This window comes from Desmodus rotundus, chromosome 3, assembly GCF_022682495.2.
Source record: "Desmodus rotundus isolate HL8 chromosome 3, HLdesRot8A.1, whole genome shotgun sequence".
NCBI lineage: Eukaryota > Metazoa > Chordata > Mammalia > Chiroptera > Phyllostomidae > Desmodus > Desmodus rotundus.
Genome location: NC_071389.1, coordinates 140,449,183 through 140,475,963, shown reverse-complemented (window position 1 = coordinate 140,475,963; position 26,781 = coordinate 140,449,183). Strand labels below are relative to the sequence as shown.

At 42.4% G+C, this 26,781-nt stretch overlaps 1 protein-coding gene and 1 pseudogene across 2 annotated transcripts in view; one reads left to right on the top strand and one right to left on the bottom strand.

Annotated features, from left to right (window-relative positions):
• LOC112318992 (E3 ubiquitin-protein ligase makorin-1-like) overlaps nt 1-19,902 on the top strand; it is a 40,528-nt pseudogene extending 20,626 nt beyond the window's left edge.
• Nucleotides 1-26,781, bottom strand: part of GRIP1 (glutamate receptor interacting protein 1) — a 649,796-nt gene that overhangs the window by 429,952 nt on the left and 193,063 nt on the right. The window lies entirely within an intron of this gene.

Sequence of the window (26,781 nt, the reverse complement as noted above, 5' to 3'; positions counted from 1 at the left end):
CTTCAAACTAGAATTGTCCAAAAAGAAATCATGATAAAACCCTTAGAAAACACCAAATAAAAATGGAGAGAAAGAAAACAGCAAAACAGCCTGGTTTGGGAGACAAAACTTCACTTCCTAAACCCACAATGTAAGAAACTACTTCTTAATTAATGACAAAACATTTAAGGATAAAAAAGATTCCATTTACAATAGCATCAAAAAGAATAAAATACTTAGAAATAAACTTAGGAAGACAGAAGACTTGTGTATACTCAAAACTAAAAAACATTGCTGAAAGAAATTAAAGACCCAAATAAGTAGAAAGATGCCCACTTTCATGGACTAAAAGACTTAATACTGTTAAGATGTCTACCCACAATGATCTTCAGATTTAATGTAATCCTTATCCAAATCCCAATGATGTTTTGTGCAGGAATAGAAAAATCCATCCTAAAATTCATATGGAATCTCAAAAGACCCCAAATAGCCAAAGCAATCTTGAAAAAAAAGAACAAAGTTAGAGGTTTCATATTTTCTGATTTCAAAACTTATTACAAGCTATCGTAATCAGAATGGTGTGATACCGGCATCAAGACAGGCAAAGAAAGTAACGGAATAGAATAGAGCCCGGGGTGGGGTGGGGGGAAGAATCAGAATACAGAGACCAGAAAAACAAACAAACACGCTCGTGCATATATGATCACATATATGATCTTTCAAGAACGGTACGAAGACCTTTCAATGGGGAAAGAACCGTCTTTTCAACAAATGATGCTGGGCAATTTGGATATGCACATGAAAAAGAATGAAGGTGGACCCTTACCTGATACCATATACAAAAATTAATTCAAGATGGATCAAAGACCTAAGCAAAATAGGGGCTAAAACTTTTTTAGAAAACATAGAGGAAAATATTCACTGCAATGAATTTGAGAATGGTTTCTTGAATGTGCCACCAAAAGCACAGGTAACAAAAACAAAAATAAGTAGCTTGGACTATTTTGGAATTTAAATTTTCTGTGCATGAAAGGATACAATCAACAAAGTGAAGAGAATTTACAAAATGGGAGAAAATATTAGCAAAGCACATATCTGATAAAAGGCTAGTATCCAGAATATATACCTATATGTATATATTCTGGATATATATATATGTATACATATATATATGAACTCCTATGACTCAACAACAATGTGTTTTAAAACAATGTGTTTTAAAAAATGGGCAAAGGGCTTGAATAGACATTTCATGAAAAAAAGATATACAAATGCCAATAAGCACTTGAAAAGATACTCAATATCACTAATCATTAGGAAAATGCTAATGAATATCACAATAAAACACCACCTCGTGCCCAATAAGCTGACAACTATTTTGAAAAATGTGTTGCTGAGGAAGTGAAGAAATCAGAACCCTCATGCACTGTTGGTGGAAGTGTAAAATGGTTCAGTCACTATGGAAAACAGTCGGATGGTACCTCAAAAAATTAAAAATCGAATTACCACACGATCCAGCAATTCCACTTCTGGACATATGCCAAGAGAATTAAAAGTAGAATCTTGAAGAGATAGATATCTTTATGCCCATGTTCATAGCAGCATTATTCACAGCAGCCAAAAGAGAGAAGCAACCCAAGTGCCCATCGATAGAGCAATGGATAAACAAAATGCGGCATATGCACACCCTGGAATGTTACGCAGCCTTAAAAAAGAAAAATTGCTGACACACGCTACAACCTGAATAAATGCTGAGGACTTTGTGCTAAGTAAAATAAGCCAGTCACAAAAAGATACTCAGAAATTCTATATAGTTCTGCTTGTATGAGGTACCTAGAGTGGTCGAATTCAGACAGAAAGCAGAAGGGTGGTGGCAGGAGCTGGGAAGGGAGAGGACATTGGAGAGTTGTTGTTTAATATTCCAGTTCTGCAAAACAAAAGAGGTTCTGGAGACTGGCTGCACGACAGTGTGCATGTAATTAACATCACTGAGATGTACCCTTAAACCTTCATGTCATGTGTATTTACCACAATGAAAAGGAAATACACAGTAAGAATGTTTAAGAACAAATACAGAAATACGCCATGACAAATTCTTGATGTCATTTTTAGATTCCGCATTTCTCTTTTTAAATCTCCGTGTAAGTATATCTCCCACACAAAACTGTAATTTGCATGGGATCGTGGGCTGGGTCCTATGATTCGGGCACACAGTAGACTTATAATAAATTTTTGATAGTTGATACAAATGACCATTAACATGATAATGTTTGGTGAATCTTCTCAAGCCTTAATACTCTCTACACTAGCTGAGTTGAAGGAGAATCTCTGTCCTGCAGGAACATCTATTCTAAAGACAGAAAAGCCCAAACAAGAAACACTTGATTTGATTATCTTAATGAAGTGCCAGAGGACCACTGGCACTTCCTAACCTCCCTCTCTTCCTGGCCCCCGAGGGCAGGGTAATTTGATATCTAGGCAGTGCTCTACACCTTTGCCCCTGCAACCGCCCACACAAACTGTCTGCTTTCATTAAGCTGGACTACTCTTTGTCGTCCATATTTGCAACACCCATTTTGCTTCTGGACCTTTGTTCACATTATTTATGTCTCCTGCTTAGTAGTCTCTTGCCTCAACCTAAGAGCTCTCAAGGCTGCCCCCTGCCGGACGCATCCCTCGCAAAAAGCCTTTGGGGCCTGCCATTGTGGTGATTGCTGCCATTCTGTATAATTCTCATGCACTGGGATTTTTTAAGTCTATTATTCAAATATCCTTCCTTCTCAACAGATCTAGTCACCAGCCCTAAACTGTACTGACTGTCTCCTTGACATTTCCACTTGAATCCCTCAGTCCCCTAATACCAGCATGCCCCAAGCTGAACTCCAGACTTCATGCCACGACATAGGCCCCTTCCCGTTTTCTCAGTCATGATGAACGGGCCCCGCTGAACAAGCCAGAAAGCTGGGTGTCATCTTCATCACCTACATTTCTCTCATCCTCCGTACGGACCTCTCAGGGAATTCTGTTGGCGTTATATCCTAAATACCTCTGCCCTCACCAGCTGCTTGCGGCCTCCACCACCCCTTAGTCCAGCGTTGTCTGAATCGGGAGGTCACTGCCGTTGAAAAGAGTTCACTCTACTCACAGGTCCCGAGAGACAGAGAACATGCCACACCTCAGGGGCCACACAGGGACTCTCTGGGGCGGTGGGAAAGGGAGGGACTGTGGGCCGGAGCTGTGATGGCGGTTTCCGCAGGAAGAAACGGGTGGGACCGAGTAAACCAGCTTAGGGGTGGCTACTTTAATAATTTCCACGGGCTCTGGGGCCCAGGAGGTTCTTAGAGCAGGTGAGTAGTGGCCCAGAGTATGACAGCCCCATAAAGGAGGTGGCGGTGGTGGGGACTTAATCAGCTGCTTCAGAGGGAAATTGACCAGCCTCTCTCCAAGGCCTCTGACCAGGGTCAAGACAGCATTTAAACAGCTTTATTACAGGCATATCACCCTGGGCTCTTTACTTCAATAGCCTCCTTTTAAAGGTCTTCCATCAGTTGCCCTCTTCCATCTCTAACTCCTTCTCCATCCTCCTCTAAAACCCTTCAGAGGTTTTCTTTTTCCTTAGAGTAAGGACAGAATCCTCTAACCTGGTTTATGAACCCCTTACTTCCCCAGGCACAGCTGCACCCTGCTTCCTCTAACTACATACACTTAGTTCTCGACTATTGTATATATAACTTGTTATTTGCTCCACAGAAAGGCACTTCCTGCCGAGAAGTTGCAAGAACTGGGATGAACCTCTTACATCACTTCCAGCAGTATGATTTATTTTTATGTGGCAAATTAAATAACTTTAATTTTAATTAATCAGATATTGCTGTTCATTATACATTCTTATCTGCATCATTAATATGCGCATTGAAAGTAAAATGCCTGCATTTTTCCATATAAAGAATAGGTCTCAAGTCAACATCTTAACTTTGATTATCGAATCTTGAGATAAATCATGTTCTGTTCAGAAAAACCCATGTTTCTAGGAACTTTATGAGCTGATACAGCCACAATACTGCTTTAGAATGTGCCCGACAACGCCATCAGGCTCGTAAACATCCTCAAGATCCGACAGTAGCAGGTGAAAAACTCATTTCATGATGACATTTTTCCCACAGCATTTAAATTGCAGACGTAAGATAGGAGAATATGGTTTAATTTCCTTTTTATTGATGCATTACCATCATTTTAAAGAAAACATTTATTTAACAGGTAGCAAGTAAGTTTATTTGATCCTTGGATTTGCCATACTTCCCCCTACTAACTTGAAATTTCTTACTCATTTTTCCAGGAGGCAGAACCAGCCATGAGCAATGTGATTTGCATCATCTGCGACTTTCAGAGGCCATAACACCAACACCATATTAAATCAGTATTAATGGGCTTCGTGGAAAGACACATTAAAAGCCTACTTGAAAACAAAATTCTTTTATAATAACCCGAAATTAGTTATTTTATTTCTAAATCTTTAACCATTTCTCCTTCCGTCCTTCCTCTCTCCTTTCATCCCTCCTTCTCTCTCAGTTTCTCTCTCTTCCCACTCACCTCCACCCTTCCCTCTCTCCTAATATGAATCTATTCTTTCAGCCTTCTGTCAAATGATGAAGCTTTACTGTAAGACTAAGTAAAATATCACTCTATTGTATTTGCAGTTGGCAAAGTTTTAAAATTGTTTTTGGTTGTCCATTGTTGCTTTAATGCTTTGTAAGAATGGATTTCAAACTTTGCATCCTGGAATCACAGATCTTAATGCCATAGAAACAAATGAAACATTTTCAGTGAAACCACGGGGCCTAGAACACACTAGAGGGGCCTCTTGGATGCCTAGGACTTCAGGAACACTCCTGCAAGAGTTGCTGAATAGAGTTAGCGGACAAAGAAATTCAGAGCACATTTACTTAAAATTACATCTTTCTGATATAAAAAAATAATATGTAGATATATTATTTTCAGATAGGTAGCAGCTGGCATGGAACCATATCCATTCATTCTGTCTCTCTCTCCCTCTCTCTCCCTCTCTCTCTCCTTTTAAGCCTTTTAATGCTCTTTTTAGTAATGAGGAAAGGAATATATGACCTCTCTCCTAGTGATGTCTCTCTTTTTGGGCTTCTTGGCTGTTTAATTTCTCTCCCTGACTTACGGAACATCTCTGAGCCTTTATTAATTCAGCAATTAATAATGCAGGTAAAGTATCAAGCGTGGGATCTACAAGTGCTTATTGATTTATTCATTTATGCTGACCTCATTCCAAAAGCAATTTGAGGTAAATAAATAGTAGGTGCTGAGTAAATGTTAGTTTTCTTCCCTTCCTTCCTCTATTTATTTATTTTTTAGTGCTTGCAAAAGCGGTGACATTTCTTTTTTCTTTATTGACACTCTTACAGATGTCCCCCATTTCCCCGTTTGACTCCTCGGCCCAGCCCCAGCCCCGCTCCAGCCTTCACCACACCATTGTTTGTGGCCATGGGCTATGCATATGTGCGCACATGTTCCTTGTCTAATCTCTTCCAGTCCCCTTCCTTCCTCCCTTCTTGAGATCTGTTAGTCTGTCCATGTATCCATGCTTTTGGTTTTATTTTGTTCGTCAGTTTATTTGCTCATTAGATTCCACATATGAGTGAGATCATATGGTATTTGTCTTTATCTGACTGGCTTATTTTGGTTAGCATACTATTCTCCAGGTCCATCTATACTGCCACAAAGGGGAAGAGTTCCTTCTTTTTCACAGTCGCACAGTATTCCATTGTGTAGGTGTACCAATCTTTTTTATCCAGTCATCTACCCATGAACACTTGGGCTGTTTCCAGATACTGGCTATTGTAAATGATGCTGCTATGAACAGAGAAATGCATATATTCTTTCTAATTGATGGTTCAGGATTCTTAGGATATGTTCCCAGAAGTGGGGTCACTGGGTCATACAGCAGTTCTATTTTTTGTTTTTTGAGGAAACTCCATACTGCTTTCCACAATGGCTGTACCAGTCTGCATTCCTACCAGCAGTGCACGAAGGTTCCCTTTTCTCCACATCCTGCCAGCACTTTTTGTTTGTTGATGTACTGATGATGGCCATTCTGACAGATGTGAGGTGATACCTCAAAGTTGGAGGGATCACAACACTGAACATCAAACTATACTGCAAAGCCACTGTGGTCAAAACAGCCTGGTACTGGCACAAGAACAGGCATACAGATCAACAGAACAGAACAGACAGCCCAGAAGTCACCTCCTTCCTCTATTTAAATTACCCTGAGTTTCTTAGAAGGGAACAATAAACTAAAAACCAAGAGGAATGTGAGAATAGAGGCTATGGAGGTAAAATATTGGTAAGTGGTATGGCTGATCCTTTGCAAAAGCCTCCCTGTCGGAAAGAACAACACCCTTCACAAGACTCCAGCCACCTGGGAGTGGACACAGGAGGCTGCACACGAGAAACAGGGAGATGGGCAAGTAAGTGCATTGCAGGCAGCAGCACGCTTTCAAGGCTGGAGCTGTCCATCTGAGCGCTCAGCAGCCCAAAGCCAAAATACAGAGTTTTGTTATAGTTACATTTGAAGTCTACATAGCCTTTTTATGCTGCAAACAGCTAAGCAAATCCCCATCACGCAGGCCTCACAGCCAGCGAGGAAGACTTTACCAGCTGGGCCATCCTAGAAGTGAATACAATGCAGTGAAATCAGAACATGAGGCTGAAGTGCCCCTATGTCCCCTCTCTGGACTTGGTTCCTCCATGTGCAAAATGGGCTAATTTAAGTTCCCTTTCAGCAATAAAACCCCACAATTCTACCTTTCTATACACAGAAACTGGCTAACTCCATTCTCTGAATTTTAGTTTCTTTTTAAGATTGTTCTTCTTTACATTAAACAAGCACAGTGTTAAAAGAGTAAGCATTCTTTTTTTAATCCAAAGTCATTTGCAATTTTTAAGTTGGCTCTGTCTTTACAGACATATAATTGTAACACTGTATCAAAAACCAACCTTTCCTAACATTTCACAACATGAACAATTCAGACTTCATCAGGACTGATATTTCTTTTCCTCTTCACATCATCAAGAATTAGAGTCATCGTCTATACTGAGAAGGGACAGAATTTCAAAGTAAAAAACTCAGTTGCATTTCAGAGGTAAAAGTCTTTCGTGACCACAGCCAGTACTTTCGTTGGGAGGGACTGAGTAGAGACCGAGAGAAGAGTTGTCTATAAAAACACAAGTTCACCTTGCATATTTGAAAACCTTTTAACAATCAGAACCCACATCAGCTGTGCCAGGGTATTATTTTTAAGTAAAGTGGATGCCTTTCCAAAATTGCAGGTGATTTGCCTTAAGACAGGAAAGAGGCCAAGATTTGCCCACTTTAAGTTAGCAGCTCTCCCAAGGAGTTAAATTTGAAGTCAAATAAAAAGCAACATAATTTAGAATGAGACCACAGTAGGAAACAATCTCTTACCACCTCATGAGTTAAAGCAGGATTTTCATTTACCCCAAACAATAAACAAAAAATGCTGCCTTGGCTGGTGTGACTCAGTAGGCTGGGCATCGTCCTGCGAAGCGGAAGGTCGCCAGTTTGATTCCTGGTAGGGGCCCAGACCTCGGTTGCCGGCCAGGTCCCCAGTTGGGGCCGTGTGAGAGGCAACCAACTGATGTCTCTCACACACCAGTGTTTCTCTCCCTCTCTTTCTCCTTCCCTTCCCCACTCCCTGAAAATAAATAAGAAAATCTTTTTAAAAAATGTTTTTAATGCTTATATACAAGGATACACATAACATAGTATATATGTACTCGTAAAACTATTGTCCATTAAAATAAATCTGGATTATTTTTTCAAATCAGTACAAATTTGTATAAATTTTATAAATATATTTTTTGAAAAATAAAACGTATTTTCCAAATACCAGTCAAACATAGATATCAACTCTAATGATTTTGAAACACTTACTTGGCACATTACTAATGGGAAATCTGGGCTAATTCCCATGTAATTCAACTAATGCAAAAGATGTAAAATGGTTCCATTTATAATTCAAAGCCTGGAGTCCCTGCAAGTAAAAGAGTTTTACTGTTAATACTGCAAATTATTAGTGCTATCAGTCTACATGTCTTCGGAGAGTAGACACATTCTAACACAGACCAACCTCCATTTATTAAAATAAAATAAAAGTAAGTAAAACATGCCAGGCTGGCAAAATGCACCTAACCCTCCCAAACAACTACTCTCCTTATTAAAGTTCCGCCTAGTAAATATGAAAAGCATCGATCAACAAGATGCTATTTAACTTAGAGTTCACGTCTATCTCACAGATCAAACACAGAGGCTTTTTCTCCTAATGGGTGAATTTTCAAGTAACCGTGAGAGATGTCTATACATGAAGAACAGGAAAAGAAGATTTTAAATCTCTCAGCTGCTGTGAAGTTCATGTACTTTAAGATACTCAAATACTTCTGTAAATATTCCCAAATCTTTCCTAAGTGAGGCAGGTTTTATTTTTTCTTTCTAAAGACTTTATTATTACCTGTCAGCAGCGAGCGACGCATTTGCTATTTGGCTTCATTCCTAGACCAAATGTAAAAGTCGTCCCCAAAATGAATTATAGAGTAACTGGCAGTGCAAACTGTTGGACTGAACTTCATTTTTGGAATTTATCTTTTTTTCCTCCTTACATAAGCAAAAGCTCAAGTATCTGAGGGAGCCATTTTAACAATCTTGCTCTTAAGTAATAATTAAAGCTCCTGCTACACAGGAGTTTTATGTCTTTATAAATGTCAGCCCGGTCCTAACGAATCTGGGCTGCTTCTCAGCAGCTCTAACAACATATCCAGGAAGATATAAAATTTTGAAATGTCTTTTTGCCATTTACACATTTATAAATCACGGGCCAAAGTTAACAGCCAGATCAAGTGTATACCTTTTATTGATTCTTGAACCAACAATTAGGGCATGCATTCTAGTAACAGAACTCGTCCCAAATTACATGATGTTGGGGCTACAGAAAGATTTAACTATCTGACGTTCAATTACCCTTTATTCCTTAAGAATATGAATTTTTTTGTGTTTTGAATACCCTCATTTTATATTATTTTTTATCTTTTTATTGTTGTTCAAGTACAGTTGTCTCCATTTTCATAAATACGACTGGTTCCTATTTATGGGGGTGTTTTTTAACATACAAAAACCTATTTTATTTTTCTAAATAGATACTGAAAGTACTAGGTTATTTTTTATACAAAAAATATCAAAATATGTCTGGCTCTATTAGGATTAATAAGTAATAGATGAACCTTTTCATTCTCTTTGGGTCGACAGGCATGAGGGAAAAATAAGGAGAGGGAGAATCCAGGAAGCAAAGGTCTACTGACCACTTGCTGTACGCCAGATAGTGTACACTGGGAATACAAATAGAAAGAGGTACAGGTAGTACCCTTAATGTGAAAGCTTGTGAGGGAACAGTTAAACAGATCGAATTAAAATGAAAAATGGCAACGAGATAGCACAGAGGAGAGATGTTCGTGCTAGGTGGTGGGACATGGGGGAGACGGAGGAGACCTCCCCGGGAGGCAAGGAAGTGCCTGACAGGACAAGCAAAGGCCTGACAGTCACAGCGGAGCTGAGACGTTTAGGGTGACTGGTCCCAACATGTGAAGAAGAAAAGGATGGGAAATAGGGCTAGAAATAAGGTAGCTCATGAAGGGCCTTTAATGACTCAATAAAGTTTTGGTTTGATCCTGAGAGCACTGGGAGCCACTGAAGGATTTTTAAAAGAAGAATTCAGATAAGTATTTTATATTAGTTACTCGAATAGGTGTGGTATTATGGAGTGCTTTTGGGACTAGCATTTATTAAACAGCTATTATAGTCCTGGCTGGTGTGGCTCAGTGGATTGGGTGCAGGCCTGCGAACCAAAGGGTACCGTTTCAATTCCCAGTCAGGGCACATGCCTGGGTTGTGCGCCAGGCCCCCAGTAGGGGGCGTGTGTGAGAGGCAACCGCACCTTGATGCTTCTCTCTCTCTTCTCCCTCCCTTCACCTCTGTCTAAAAATTAATAAATAAAATCTTTTAAAAAGCCAGCTATTATACATCAGGCTCTTATATTACCTTGCTGAATCCTCACAATAATCCTACATATCGTCTCCAGTTCACAGCTGAGAAAGGGGACTAGGAGGAAATTAAATGGTTGAGCAAGATCACACAGGTGGTGAGTGGTGAGGCTGGAATTAAAATGCCGCCTGGTATATGCGATCTCTCATTTTTTCAACTATGTCAACATGTTGCACAATGTGCAAAATGCAACATGAACAGTGTATGTGCAGCCTGTTTCATGACAGATGCTGCTCTGAATTAAAACCTAAGTCGCGGTGTTGATGCAAGAGGGCATCTGTGGAATGGGGCCAAGGACAGGAGCACCAGGGTCACGCTGCTCACGAAGGCAGATAATACGGAAAAAAACCAAATGCCTTCAATATGGACTTTATGTCCCATGGCCCTTTGCTAAAAGAAATTACTTATTCTCAAATTACAGTATCAATCTTGGTCAACAGCATCACTCTCAAATTACAGAGTCAATCTTTGTCAACATCATCACTATGTAAAGTAATATTAACAGGAGATTCTCTCCCATCTGCTTTTTTTGGTGTGTGTGAGGGTGGGAGTAGGGAGGAAGGCTGAGGTCTGGGGAGAAGCTACAGTGGAAATCAAATGGCTTCCTATGTTACTAAGTCATTAAGCTCGAGTGGGGTCCTGGACAGTGTGGCTCAGTTGATTGGAGCATCATCCCGTACCAGGGGTGTCCAACCTGCGGCCAACAGGCCGCATGCAGCCCAGGATGGCTGTGAATGTGGCCCAACACAAAATCATACATTTGCTCAAAACATTATGAGATCTTTTTGTGATTATGTGTCACAATCTATTTCATGTGTGGCCCAAAACAACTCTTCTTCTTCCAGTGTGGAACAGAGACTCCAAAAGATCAGATACCCCTGCTGGGCGTACACTAAAATTTGGGGGCTTCCATCCCCAGTCGGGGCACATTCCTAGGTTGCAGGTTCGATCCCTGGTCAGGTGCATAAGGGAGGCAGCCAATCAATGTTTCTCTCACATTAATGTCTCTGTCTCTGTCTCTCTGTCTCTCTCTCACCCCCACCCTCTCTCCCTCCCTATCTTTCTCTAAAATCAATAAACATTTTCTTAAAAAAACAGAGATTGAGTTGGGCCCTGGTCAGGTGGACTCAGCTGGTTAGAGCACGGTCCTGATAAGCCAAGATGGCGTGCTTGATCCCTGGTCAGGGCACATACCAGAGTCAACCAATAAATGCAAAAATAAGTGGAACAACAAACAGATCTCTCTCTCTGTCTCTGTCTCTGTCTCCCTCCCTCCCTCCCTCCCCCCCCTTCTTCACTCTCTCCAAAATCAACAACAAAAAAGTAAACAAATAAGTAGTAGGCTTTACCAGGTGCTACCGTGCACACAAGGCACCTTATCTAACTGGTCAGATGCTGTTAGTTGCTTCCGAGCACATCTCCATCGTCTGAAAATGAAAGTACTCTCTAAGCAAGCTGGTTTTAAAAACATAACCTTAAGAGTGTTATATCTGGAATCAAGCAGAGCAAAAACATATCTTTGCATTGTTTGCATCTTCCTTCTCATGCTGCCACTCCAGGGATTCAACATCCCCACTTCATAGGTGAGAAAACACAGGGAATGAAGAGAAATAACAAGAACACTTCCACAAGTTGGTGAATGTCAGACTCTGGGTCTTCGAATCTAAGCCTGTTGACTCATATCACATAATGCTTTATCTTCAAGCGTCAGAAAGAAAAACTAATAATGTATTTTCGAAAGTCAAAGCATTTACAAATCAACAAAAAGTCAGAAGAGGCCCTCATTTCCACATTTTCCTACAAGGATTTTGTAGATTATGTCATTCTAAAATAGCAAAAGAAAAGGCCCTGGCTCTCATTATCCCAACGCTAGTAACTAAGTATAAACACATGAGTGAAACAGTGTGCTGAAGACATGGACAGAACTATCTAGACTGTGCTAGAGCAGTGGTCCCCAGAGTGGGTCTGAAGAACACCAGTCTCATAAAACACTCTGTTTTTCCAATAAATCTGTGAAACGCTAAATACTTTATTCTCACCATAGGGATTCCTAATGCCCTTGGGCATATAGAGGGTTTGATAACATAAAGAAACCTGTTTGACTTTCATTCAGAGTGTTTCAAAATGATAAAAGTGGAGCAACAGAGGTGGTTGAATCTCAGTGACTGACGTGCCAGAACATTTTACAAGTATAACCCTTCTAAATGGAACTCCATCAGAACACTTAAATCAAGAGTCAAACCACACCATTGATTTCATGTGATTTCCACTTAATATCAGTTTTTGCATAAAAATAATAATGATTGCCTACTATGAGCCCGGTGTTCTGCTAGACCAGTGGTGGCAAGGAAGCTGAAACTAGTGTGCCAGTCACAATGAATCTGTAGTAAGTAGCTTACTGATGCGTGGTGTGTAGAAATACTGTGGGGCTAAGCCTAGTCTCCAAGAGAAAAAGTGCCATGATTGACTTGTAGTAACTACTATCTGCCACAGATGCAGAACAGAAGATCATGTGCCACACATTTTCCACCCATCAGCTGGGCACTGAGGATCCATAACTGAATTAAATGTAGCTCCTGGCTTCAAGGAGCTCATTTGGGGGATGGGGCAGCAAGGCACATCATCATGTAATTCCAACACAGTGAGACAGGAACAAGAACAGGAGGCCCTAACACACAGACGAGAAGAGTGATCAGCTAGCCTCAAGGATTAGAGGTACTGGATCTTAGTCTTGAAGGCTATGTGCAAGTTCATCACACGTGCAGAGGACAGAGCATCAAAGTCAGTACCATGGGCCAAGGCAACCACGAAGCAGAGGGTGGGAGTGAGGAACAGCAGGCTCACTAGCTCCTGGAGCGCAGGCACTGTGGAGGGAACACTTCCCACTTTTCTTTGTTCATATTTTCCAAAGCAACCCTCTCAACACGCATCATGTGTTTTTTGTCTGCAGTCTTTTTAATTTACTTTTTTTCACGTTCAGTATTGTGAAGTTATTCAGCGTGGTAAAGAAAGAGATGTTCTGTTTAATTAAATAATATGCTTAGTAGAGGATTAGTGTATATGCATGAGATCATTTTTAGTCCCATTTTCAAAATGATCCATATGCTCTCAACTACAACAAAGCGCAACACAGTTCACAGTGTGGCACTCTCCCTGCTTCTCTGTGATCATTTACTTCCCCACCACGGCGAGCGGCAGGGCTCTGAGCTTTACACGTGTAAGAAAGGACAATGAATATGCATCAACGTTAGGACTTCCTCCAGAACTACTCTTAAAAATATAAATCACTCAAACTGACTGGTATTTTCTTGGCATCTTGTCCTTCTACAGACTGTAGACTGCAGCTTTCCCATGAATGGATGGGATAATACATTGTATTAGTAACTAGTGACTCGACTGTCTTCCCGGGAAACAGTTCCTTTTCTTACGGAGAAAGGTGAGGGCAAAATGAAGCGGTCAAAAGCACACCTTTAAAAGTGCATTCGGACAATAACCAGAGGCAGTTCGTCACAGACTTCTTTCAGAGGAGCTGTCATCTCACCTCCAACCTCTTTACGTTGAGAACCAAATCCTCTACCCTCCAGCGATTTCCGACCGGTGTGCCAGGAGAGCTTTTAAAACACGCACTGCCTGACTATCTAGTCAGGGACACTGACTGCTTTTCCCTTCGACTGTCAAATAAAGAAACGAAAACTGCCGACACAACAATGGCTGTCCAGACTGAACGCCCTGTCTTCAGCCACAAATGTGTAAGTCATACAGCAGAGCTGCACCTTTACTGGTCATTTCACATAATAAGGTTCTGTCTGGTTACTTCTCGGTACCAGAAATCCTTATCTATAAGGACAGGCACTTAATTTTTTAGAAAGTCACTTTGGAGAAGAAAGGGTAGGTCATTACTATTACTTTTTGTATAAATCAATCAAAATTATGCCTATTTTTGTCATATTGACAAAAAATATATTTTTTGGTGTGCCGCAGAAGTTTAGTCATTAGTTTATATGTGCCATGAGGTGAACAAGGTTGGAAATCACTGCTCCACTCCAAGCAGAAATGAACTGGAAGCAAAGTTAAGAATGAAAAATGAGCTAGCGGTACAGAGGGGCACATGAGGAAAGCGCTAATTGAAATGGAGGAAAGCCTCAGCCCTGACAAAAAGATCTAGTACTTTAGAGTTAATTCGCTGTCTTTATTGTTGATGTTGGCTGTGGGGAAATTTGGTGTATCAGAGCTATTCCTTTAAAAAAGTAAGATAGTGCTGCCCTGGCTGGTATGGCTCAGTGGATTGAGTACTGGTCTGTGAACCAAAGGGTCGCCAGTTCTGTTCCCAGTCAGGGCACATGCCTGGGTTGTGGGCCAGGTCCCCAGTGGGGGGCACTCAAGAGGCAACCACATATTAATATTTCTCTCCGTTTCTCCTTCCCTTCCTCTCTCTAAAAATAAATAAATAAAAATTTTTTAAAAAGTAAGATAGTGCTGATTGACAAATTACCACCACACCCTACAAGACTGACCATTTTGACCTAGTTTTCCTATCTATCACCCAGTCCCTGTGAATTTGCGCAGGTATTTCTCCCTAACAACTGCCACTATACCTTATGCACACCACTTTGTGTTTTTAGGAATATGAGCCATATTTGGAATGTGTACTCACCACTGGTATCAGGCAAACCAGAAGCAAAACCATTTTTGACTCCAGGATATTAAATGTAAGAAATTGCCTGGAAATAACAAAATGAAGCTTAAATATTCCGTGCCTTTTCTGAAGAATACCGATATTAGCCATCAAAGACCATGGCCATTTAGTTCCTTTAACATCACTGTTAGGATCCACAGTGACCTCCCAAGATGCAGCAGTTTTATTTTTGCCAACTATGTATGATTCTGCTGCTAAAGCATTATTCAAATGTACTACTCAGGCATGCACAGTTTGGCTCACAGGCATGCACAATACATGAATTAATAAATGCTAACACAAAAAGAAAAAAGACTGAATGAAACAATTTTCTTGAACTGCACAGCAACCTTCCTACATACAGTAACAAAAAAAACTGTAACTTCCTTATCTTACTGTGCTATCTAATTCCACCCTCTGTGGGAGACTCATCAAGGAACCTAGATAAAACCACCACTCTCATATAAGTATAGGTAATTACAGCTATATTAACCCCTGAACATGATTTTGAACGGATCAGTGTCAATCTGGGCAACTCCTAAAAACAGTGGCTCTGTGGGTTACTCAACATCCTGGTGAATGCTGACTTGCAAGGGGTACCTGATTGGATTTGGGACAGAGTATTTGCATTCTTAGCTCTCCTGAGCTCAGCATTAATAGAATCCTATCCTGTTACAAATCCCTGTTGCCACCCACCTGCAGTCACTCCCCACCTCCTCAGGATGGCAAGGCTCCATCATGGCGCCCCCCCACCCCATACACACACCCTGATATCTGAACTCAGAAGAACCAAGGGCGGGTACAAGTGATCACTGCCTTCATTTGGGAAGTCACTCTTAAGTGCTTAACTTACAAACTTTCCAACATTTACATTGTAATGTAAGGTACTCAAATCCTTGGTCTGGAAAGCAATCCCATCCTTTGTTATCTATAAGAAGTTAGAAGGATAGATAACTTATTGTAACAGCTTGGGCTTTGGAGCCTGACGAAGCTGGTTTAAGCTTTAACTCACCTCTGACCCGGCTGGTGATTGACTTTGCACAATTTCCTCTTCTGGGACAGTACTTTCTATTTCTCAGAGTTAATACAAAGATGAAGTGTGAATCTCAGCCCTGTGCCTACCCATGCTTGCACCTAGCACATCCCTGGCTTGGCACCCACATCACTGAATTGGTAACTTGGTTTTATATCCTTCCATCCCGACTATGGACTCCCCGATGGCTAGCATCCTGACGTGGCCATTTCTGCAACTCGAGGCCAAGACACATTGTTTGACACATAGTAGGCTCTCAACATCTGTTTCACATTAAAGGAAGAGGAGGCACTTAATAGTTAGTGTTTCTCAAACTTTAATGTTCACATTAGTCATCTGGGAATCTTGTTAAAAAGCATATTTTGATTCACTTAGTCTAGGGGGGCCCAAGATACTATGTTTCTGACAAGCACCCCAGTAGACCCATGCTTCTGAACTACACTTTGAATTACTGGGTGCTAGTATCCCTTCTTCCCTTCCTTCCATCCTTCCTTCCTTCCATCCTGGCCAACACAGTAATCCACAAAGTGGTGACAGAGCTGTTTGTGGGCAGCTAGCTCTGTGAGGAACCACATCCAATCCATGACGCAAACACAGAGAACGGGGACACCCAGGCCAATATTAGTGTGGAATTATATGCTGATATATCTCTACCCTATTAGACCAAGCTATTAAGTAAACTCCAATGCTAATCGTCAGAAAAATAAAAAGCTCTTTAAGGAACGAGAACAGGTTCACTATACTTCTAGAGGGCAAGACTACATAATAACGTGCCTGTATAAGATACAAATTTGTAAATAACTGACATTTAATACCTTGTATTTCACAAAAGTGTCATATTCTCTACCGTAATGTTAACAGAATGAGTATTTATAATGCATGCCAGAAATGCACACAGCCACACTTGGGAAAGGGAGCTGTCTTCTGGTTACCACACAGTGCCATCTGCTGGACAGCAGCTGAGGTGCAGCAGATAAAATACAAGATACGCACTGGGAATGAAAGGAAATTTTCGGCAGCTTCTCAAAGAGATTTATGCAAACTAAAACAACTTCCTACAAATCTGCACTGTTTTATTTGGAGAGAATCTTGCACAGAATCTATGCTCTTTTTCTTAGAAAAGTAGAACAGCTTTATAAAGATATGTATATTGGTGCAGGGCCAAAGGCTGAACATACACAAATCCCATATGGCCATAATGAAGAAAACTGTTTCTTTCTATAAAAAAGTAAAAATAAAACACTTTGATTTCCTGGGCACATCTGGAGTTACGGACTCTTAGTCAATAAAGTATCGGTGCACACTTTGCAGCACCCTCCATAAAGGATATAACAAAGTACAAAGTTCGAATCCCTGGTCCTGTTCAATTACGAGCACAGGTTCCTCCTGAACCCTAAACGTGGTCAAATTCTTTAACACAAATGGCAAGAAAAGAATAAGGGGGAAGAGACAAGGCTTACATAAGTCTTTCTCGTTGACCCAACCTGCTCTGTCATAGTGTAACTTTGAAGTGATTTTAAACTTTCCTATGTGAATATGCTCTCAGTCTAGTTGCAAGAGCTGATCCATCCAACCTGACCCGTCCAAAACCCTTTAGCGAACTTCCACGTGGCACGGAGGACACCCATGTCATCTCACCTCCTTCCCAGACCAGCCTTGTGTGTACTGCACGTGTGGGGTGTGTAAGGAAGGAGACAACCGCCGCTACTCGCATTACCTCTCTGGCAGTCCGCACGGTGCAGTGTGCAAGTATATTCAGCGAGGGTACTGTGTTTACAGAGACCGACATAACAAACCACTGAAACAGGAAGAAGTGACTGCTACAGATCGACTGCAAAATCATCCCTTGCTGCTTCCTCAAGTCTCTCATCAGTAGTTGGATGTAGTCGAAATGAATACAGGTGAGGCTGAGTCAAGACATTCAAACTTTGCAACTGTAGGAGCAGGTTCAGTAGACTGGGTGAATGCCATTGAATTTGCTCCTGGGCAGCCCCACTGTGGCCCTTCTGCCCCCTCTTGCACTGAAGCACCCCTGCAGGGCTCAGTGACCAAGGAAGACTCGGAGAAGGAGCAGCTGGCAGTGGAAGCAAAGCAGCAGCTTTGCCCCTAGGAGCAGCTGCAGAGTGCCGCTGTGGGGAGAACTGTGTGTATCTCCACGGAGGCTCCTGTGGTCTGTGTGGGTTGCAGGGCCTCCAGCCGGTGGATGCTGCCCAGAGATCACAACACATAAGATCTTGCTCTGGGGCCCATGAGAAGGACAGGGAGCTCTTGTTTGCGTACAGTGCAGGAAGGACAAGGTGTGTGGGATCTGCATGGAGGTGGTCTACGAGAAAGCCAACCCCAGCAGGAGCAGCTCTGGGATCCTCTCCAACTGCAACCACACCTACTGTCTCAAGTATATTCACAAGTGGAGGAGGGCTAAGCAATTTGAGAGCAAGATCATAAAGTCCTGCCCCAAATGCTGGAGCGCATCTAACTTTGTCATTCCGAGTGAGTACTGGGTGGAGGAGAAAGAAGAGGGGCAAAAATCATTCAGAAAGAAGAGAGGCAAAAATCACTCCTCGGCAAGGAGTAACAACACGTGTAGGTATTTTGGTGAAGGACATGGGAGCTGCCCATTTGGAGGGAATTGTTTTCACAAGCGTGCATGCCCTGACGGCCATAGAAAGGAGTCACAGAGACAGAAAGTGGGAATATCAAGCACATACCAGGCCCAACGAAGGGACCACTTCTGCGAGCTCATTGCGGAAAGAAAACAGAAACCCCTTTGACCACGATGAAGAAGAGGTTGCCACCTTTGAGCTGGGCAAGAGGTTGCCTATGCTTTTGGCTACAGGTGGGGATGATGACCTGACAGACTCGTAGGACTCGTTTCAGGATGAGCTGGAAGGAAGATTTTCACGACTCAGACCTACAGCATCTGTGCGAGCATGTGGATGGGCCTGCAGAGCCTCAGACAGCAGCTGTCCCCAAGCGGTGGAGTCCTCTGCCAGGCAGGCCTAGCCACTGCAGGCGCTGTCAGAACAACCTTGACCCAGGGCCTGTCTTCCCGATCCCTCACCTTTCCCCGAGGAGTGTGTTGTTTTCTCTGGTTAAAAAAGTTACAAAAATAAACCTTAAAGTTAGTTTTTTCATAACATGAATATAACTGTCAGACAGTAAGTATAGGTTTATTGCATCATCTGTTTCCAACCAGATTCACACAGGTGGAGGGTACTGTTCATAGACTTTCCTGTACTCATTTTGAGGACCCTGGGTTCAAAAGTCACACCATTGGCCCTGCTTTGGCCTCCAACAATAGGGGTGACAGGTGAGGGATCTGGCCTGTGGTGAGTAGCCTCCTGATACAGACTTGAGGTTTCTGGTGACATCTGCACGTCTGTGTTTTTATATCTGTCCCCACCCTGCAGTCCCCACCCCGTGCACTTGTTCTGTGGTTCCGGTCTCTTGTTTAATTGCACACAAGTAATAAACTACTGGGCAACCATAAAAAAAGAAAAAGAGCTGATCACTTAGGTCTTAGGCCATCTTTGATTTTAAAGAACTAAGCAGATGTGTTAAAAAGAATAAAAAATAATGGACATATTAAAATAACAATGAGTTCTATGAAATACCTACTTTGCGGTCTTAGAAAAAATATTTATGTAACCCGGTCCTTTTAGGCCATTTTCCATGGAGGATCTCAAAGGGCATTACGCAATGACCCCCAGAATGGCCTTACGGAGGTTTTCCTGATTCAGAAGTGGAATGTACGAATAAAGTGTGGGTCAAGAAAGTATCTCGTAGGTACTTTAGAGGAGTATTAAGTGAATTGCCTGAGGTCACAAAGCCCGAACAGTGAGGGAAAACAGAACCTGGAACACCCAGACCTTGGTTTAAAACACCTAAGGCAGTTCCTCCAATGGAGAAAACGGCTTTCTTGCGACTCAGAAGTGGGACTGGTTTCTGCTTAGCGAGACCAGGAGCACCGAAAGGCCCCTGGAAGGTAACACCGGATTCGCCAAGAGGGCTGGGAACACAGTGGGACAGATTTCTCACCTGGCTGTCTGGTCTCATCCTGCGGAATATCCTCAGTAGCCTGGGAAAGCTGACCTTTCTTTCCGACTGTCCAGCCTCACCCCCACCCTCTCCAGGCCTTCTTCACCTTAGAGGGCCCAGCTGTTCGGGGAAGGAGCTGGCACCCCGACCGATCTCCATCAATGGTTAAGGCAGCACTGCTCTCCCCTTCCCGCATCTTCAGGAATTTCCAGTACGCTGCATGCACAGAGCCACAGCAGAGCGGACTTTCCAAACACTTGGCAATCCAATATGGAGCCCCTGTCAGCCGTGGGAGTTATGTCAAGTGCTGTGTCGAGACTGAGCTAATGGGGAGTAGCAGGAATGCTCCTAGGAGGGGCCAAGAATGCCCCAAACCACAAGGCCAGGCCCTCGGATAAGGAGCCCCTCTGAACATCAGTATGAGTGGGACCTCCACCCTTGTGGGCTTGGAGAACTTGGAGCTTCCATTCCACCAGACCGTGCAGCCACTGCAGGCACCTGGCTTTATTTGAGACCAGTGTCTGCCTCTCCGTCTGCGGACACCTGTGACCAGGGCTTCACACCTGATGCTTGCTCTGCTCGCTTCTATTAGCAGTAAACTCCCCTTGCATGGGACTCTACTGGCCCATTGGGGAGGTCGCCCCTAACAAACCTGGCATTGTGGGAAAACACCAACAAGTGTGAGTGCCTCCTTTCGGAGATGCTCCCTTGCCCAGGACACTGCACTTTGCACGAAGCTGAACCAGCTTTGTAAGCAGACTCTCACATGGCATGATGATGAAAATTAAAATATGAAACATGGTACTACGGTTGAAATATCAACACAAAACAAGCACATCAAAGTTGGTTAGGAAAAGGATCCCTGATAGCGGGATGGCATCCAGTAAGGCTCAGAAAAAGGAGAATGTTCTTTTGCTATAGGTGCTGACGTCTAGAACCAAAACACTTTACCCACCTGAACTGAAACCAGAGCTGATACAACTTTATTTCTTGTATCCCCTTTTCTAGCCAATTAAAGTATCTACTGTTCCCTAAAGCACCTCTACGTTTTCAAGCACCACTGCGATTGTTCCTATCCTTCACCCACTCACTCACTCACGCATTGGACAAACACTTACTAAAGCCAACTGCGTCTCAAGCACTGTCCCAGGTATTAAGAATATAGCAGCGTACAGAATAACCAAGCCCCTGTTCAGTGGAGTTGCCTTCTGAGGAGTGAGTCAATCAATAAATAAGCCAATAAGTACATACCAGGGATTAATAACTCACAGGAAGAAAGAAACAAGCAAGTTAAGGAGACAGAGTGATGCGGGAACTGTATTTGAATCATCAGAGACAGCATTTCCGATAAGGTAACAACGGAACCTTATCAGAACAACTGAAGAGGTCGGAGGAGGAGAGGGAGAGAAAGGCCTGCCTACAGGGAGGAAGCATACTCCAAGCAGAGGGAAAAGCAAAGGTGAGAGGTGTCTGGTTGGCACGTTCAAGGAAGAGCTAGGAGGCCCACAGGCGCACCAGTGAGAAGAGGCCGGGAAGGAAAGGAAAGGAGGCAGAAGACACAATGGGAAGATCACATAAGGCAGAGCTCCTCAAGTGCTCTGAGGTAAAGAACACTTGTCTGTTCTTTCCAATCCATTGCAGATTAATTATTTTATAAAATACATTAAAATATCACAGCAATATCTACTGCTATAGAAGTTTCTGCATCTATTTCCACAGACCCCTGGCAGTTCTCAGACCAGCAGTGATCCCGGGCCACAGAGGTAGAGTGGGGGGAGGTCAAGGCCAGTGCTTGGAATTCTATTCTAAGGGACCTGCATCATCACCTCTAGACGGTTTTGATCAGAGAGACCTCTGTTCTTTCAGACCAAATGCCCTTTCCCCACTGCACCTGTCAAGGTCTCGCTCAGTGACACGGACCATGCCCACCATTCACAGAGAACAGGAGCACTTCACGTTCACCTATCCTGATCTGACCCCGCGGCGTCTCCTCTACCCCCACCACAAGGAATCGTTTTCCATGACAATTCTTCTTGTTTGGTACACTCTTCATGGCATTCATCTACACTGTATTAAGATTTTTAGTATGTGCCACATCTCACCAAAAAGTCCGTAAACTCCTGGATATCAGAGACGGTTTTATAAATCTTGTACTTATTATGTTAACTTGACAGCCAATACATGCTCTTGAATTGAGTTGTAAAGTAGATCTATAAAATTCAGTCATCAATAATATGTGTGACTACATAAAACAATTTTTAAAGGCCCATTTTCAGCACTCTGGAAGAAGTGCTGACATTTTTCAGGCTCCCTGTTACTTTACAGATCAAATCCAGAAAATTATTACCGGTTCAAAACTTTTGTAGTTCTATTCTCTCATCTATGGCATATTTCTTGAAATAAATGGCCCACTGGCTAGAACTTGTTACCATCTTAGTGGTATATACATCTCTTTGCTGGTGAAATGTGTTGTAATACGATTTGACCTGCAGAGATGCAGGATTTAAATGCTCCCTTAAAAAGGCAGTGACCAAGAAGCAGCACTGTTTGTGTGTGCCCCAGCCCAATAGTTCATTTTCAAATTAGAAGTAATGGCCTGCTATGTTAAATGAGTGGGAGACAATTAAACACCTGGATTTGGAGACTCTAATAGTCCAGCAGCAAGTTGGAAAATGTAACTTTCAATATTTTAGCCCAAAGAAGCATGACAAGAAGTTTATTGCTCTAAAATCCAATATGGAAAAGTTTGCAGTGATTCTAACTTTAGTTTTACTAGCGGAAACAGAGTTGGCTGTGCAATCTTTTGAGTGTTTGTCTTTGGACTGAATCACTATTTGTGATGACATTCCTAATCTTTTCCCTCAATATCACAACTTTCCCCTTTACAAAAAAGGAAAATCTCTTTAGAGTAGGAGGGAAGGCAGTAAGGACTACCTAATTAGAGCAGGTTTTTGCTATAACAAAATACTAGACTGGGTGGCTTCGAAACATATAAATTTATTTCTTACAGTTCTGGAGGCGGGGAAGTCCAAGATCAAGGCACAGGCAGATTCAGTGTCTTGTAAGAGCCTACTTTTGAGTTTATAGATGGCACCTTCTTGTTGTGCCTTCACAGGGTGGAACGGATGAGGGATCTCACTGGGATCTCATTTATAAAAGCACTAGTTCCATTCAGGAGGGTTCTATGCTCATAACCTGATCACCTCCCAAAGGCCCCACCTGCTCATACCATCGCCTTGGAGGGTAGGGTTGCATGAACACTAAATCTATAGCAGTCAGCAACACATCTTACTCATTACTACATCGTCCATTCATCCAGACACCCATCCATCCATCTACCTGCTCATCCACTCACCCACATCACCCACATACCTCTCTCCCTCTGTCTCTCTCTGTCTCTCTCTGTCTCTCTCAATGAGAACATTATAAATGTTTTCTTTCTCAAAAATCACACAATTTAAAACAGAGCCCTGGGAGTATCTTTACACTTACCTTCCTGTATTCCTGGATGGTCCCCTTTCTTCAGCAACTTTCCTATTTCTGCCTTTTCCACCAACCCACTTTTCTTCTTTCCCTAAATTTAATCATATTATTCTATACATAACTTTCCATGTCTTTCTGTCAACTTCATAACATTTGCTCACAGGGTCTGTGTAAAGCAGGAGAAGAACAAGGACCGGAGGCTGTCCCTTGCTGGGCCTTCTAACTGGTCCCCTTCCTGGAGTTGTGACTTTAACTGATATCCCAACAGACACTTCACTTGGTGGCTTCTGTGCCAGCACTTTGCCCAGAGAAAACCTGTGGAAAACCTATGATCATATGAAAAAACCTGTAAGAAAAAGAGAAAGACCTGCTTCTAAATGATTTTTTAAGGCAGTTATATCATACTGTACACCTTAAAACCAATGACCAAAATTCGACCTTCTGGAGGGACGATGGTGCCCCTTGACTGAAATGCTATAATACCAGGCCAGCTTGAAACTCTGCGTTAGCTTCACTGCTTTCATTACAAATTTAAAACAGAAAGTGTAAGCACTTGGAGGTTCTCTCTGGGCAGGTTGGAGTAGGCAAAGGGTAGACGAGGATTGTCTTAGTCCATTCATGCTACTCTCACAAAATGACAAAGGCTAGGTGGCTTGTAAACAGCAGAAATTTACTTCTCACAGTTCTGAAGCCTGGATGTCCAGGATCAGGGTGCCAGCACGGGTGGGTCCTGGTGAAGACCCTCTTGTGGGTTGCTGACTGCTGACTCCTCTCTGTCCTCACATGGTGGGAGGGCCCAGGGAGCGCAGTGAGGTCTGTGTTTTGAGAGCACTAATCCCATTCATGAAGGTCCCACCCTTCTTGACTTCAGCACCTCCTACAGGCCTTACTTTCTGATATCATCACCTTTGCGGGGGGCGGGGGGTCAGGATTTCAGTATGATTTGGGGGAAGGACACATTCAGACCATAGCAATGGTAAACTATGGAATTAGTTAAAATTTACATGGAGCATACTTATCAGAACACAAGAAGAAAAAAAAGTGTATGCTGTTGATCAGAATGAGCAGAGATAGACAGGGCAGGAGGCGGGGGGAATCTGTGCTAGTAAAGGGTGAAGCGACAGAGGCCACTGCTCAGAGAGAGGAGGGAGGATTCCTTTTAGAAACATTATCTAAGTGAGGAAGATAAACAGGTGGGCACAGGAATGCTAAGGCATTTTTGGCCAATATTTTATGTCATCTCAACCAATCTCACAAGTATGATATATAAAAAAATAGGATATGTAAAAAAAACAAATTTTAAAAAATTATACAAAAAAGTATGATATGTAGATGTTACCCTTTCTGCATGGACAAGGAAGTCCTAGTTCCGTGAAGTTAGAAAAGTTACCTGAAGTTATGGCAGGGATTTTAAATCCAAATATATTTGACTCTAAAGCCTGTCATTTTTCTACCACGGCACCTTAAGAATAAAAATATCTACAAAATAAAGTTGGGGTTGAGGGAAAAGAGGGCAGTCATCTACTCAAAACATGGTAAAGCTAAAGGATACAGAAGTTAATTTTTTATGTGAGTTGCTACTGCAGCACTTATTAGGCAGATCTGAAAGCTGAAGTCATCTTTGAAACAGAGGGCAAATGAACGTTAAGAATGCACGATGTCCTGGGCCTACCTGACAGACTGGACATAAATAACTCACCAGGAGTGGCTGTAATACAATTGAAATGTCTCCGGGAACTGCAGGATGGAACAGTGGAACACCGGGCCAAAATGTACAATTGTCATTTATGAAGTTATCCTGACTCAAGGAGTCTGGGAGGCTGTGGCCTGGTTCTGATACAGAACACGGGTTCTGGAGGCCTGGACCAGGAACTTGAACTTGTGTGCATGACTGGCAGGCGGGCTCCGCAACTACGATGTTTCAGGCACACCGTGGGAACTCTGCCCCTCTCGTATATCTCTCTCCAGAGTGTATTAGAGTTATTTATGTAGATATCTCACCACCCCGAACTGGGCTGTAAGCTGCTTAGCAAGGGCTGTTTCTTACTCGCCCTGGGCTCCCTGACAGCCTGCCACACGGCTCGGCTCTGTACCGAACACATGCTCAGTATCTAGCTGAATCGCCCCCTGACCACATCAGTAAGCACACCTGCTGGGCGGAAAGCCAACTGTGGTTTCTGCTGGGGAAACACTCTTTCACTGATCACTAGAATTCTTTAAGAGATTGGTGTCAGTTTGTGGCCAAGAGGAACCTGTGGACATACTTTTCCAGCTGAATTGCACGGTGATTGGGAACATGTTCTTCAGGGGAGGAAAACTGGTTCAAAACTATAAATGAGAAGGAAGGATAAATGTATAATTTCTCTAAATGAAAGGAGTTAATATCAAAGTCTGTTGCAGCTGACCTTAATTAACATTTTTTCAAATATAAATCATCTGGCTGATGAAACCATAAAGTGTTCCAGATTGCAGATAAGAAGTCAAGCTGATGAGCATAAATGACAAAAAAGAAAAAAAAAGGCAAACAGTTGAGTGGAATGAAATGTGACAGATGTGCTTCATCGAAGACAACAACAAACTAATGATTAAAATGCTAAAGTATCATATAGGATGATGGACTCGGAATGATTAGTAACAATTTAGGAAAGCAATGAACGTCCTAAGTGCAAGCATTTCTACTTTTTTTCCTAGTTAATATGTGAGTGAGATATTCCTAGCATTCACGCAGACAAAGGGAAAAGCACAATCACCAAGACAGTTCGAAAATCCCTCCCAGTGCTTCAGAAAGCACATCCAGAATCAGACCAACTGGGTCAAAATGCCAGCACTTCTGCTTATTAGCTATGGGGGTGCCTCAGTTTCTACATCTGTAGAGTTGCGTCAATAATATTAGCTACCTGGTAGGATTGTTGTAAAGATTTAAAAGAATTAACCTATAAAGTGCTTAATATAGTGCCTAGCACACAGCAAACACTCAGTAAGTGCTGGCATCATCATCGCCACCATCACCACCATCACCATCATCATCACCACCACCATTTATTCTCAAGGTCACGTTATGCCAAGAGACAGGAACTGATGAGCACGGAGCCCCAGGCCGAGTGTAAAGTATAAAGACTGCAGAGTTAAGTTGACTTGATTTACCTCTTTTGATATTTCCCTTCATCTCCATTTTACGCTGGGTAGTGTTTTGCTAAGAAAGATTGAAATTAAATTAAATTGAGCAATGTCTTGCTAAGGCAAGGGGTTTTTCTTGACGTGCATACATTGATGCAAAATCGAACACCTTGGCCTGCAGGCAGACCTGAGTGTTTCATCAGCTCGCCGTCTCTCGTGTTTGCTTTTGGACACTACCTGGATAATCGCCAAAGAGTTGTGGCCAGCTGAAAATCTGTTTGTCTTTTAATGTATCCCCTCTTGTGCTTAACTATCACA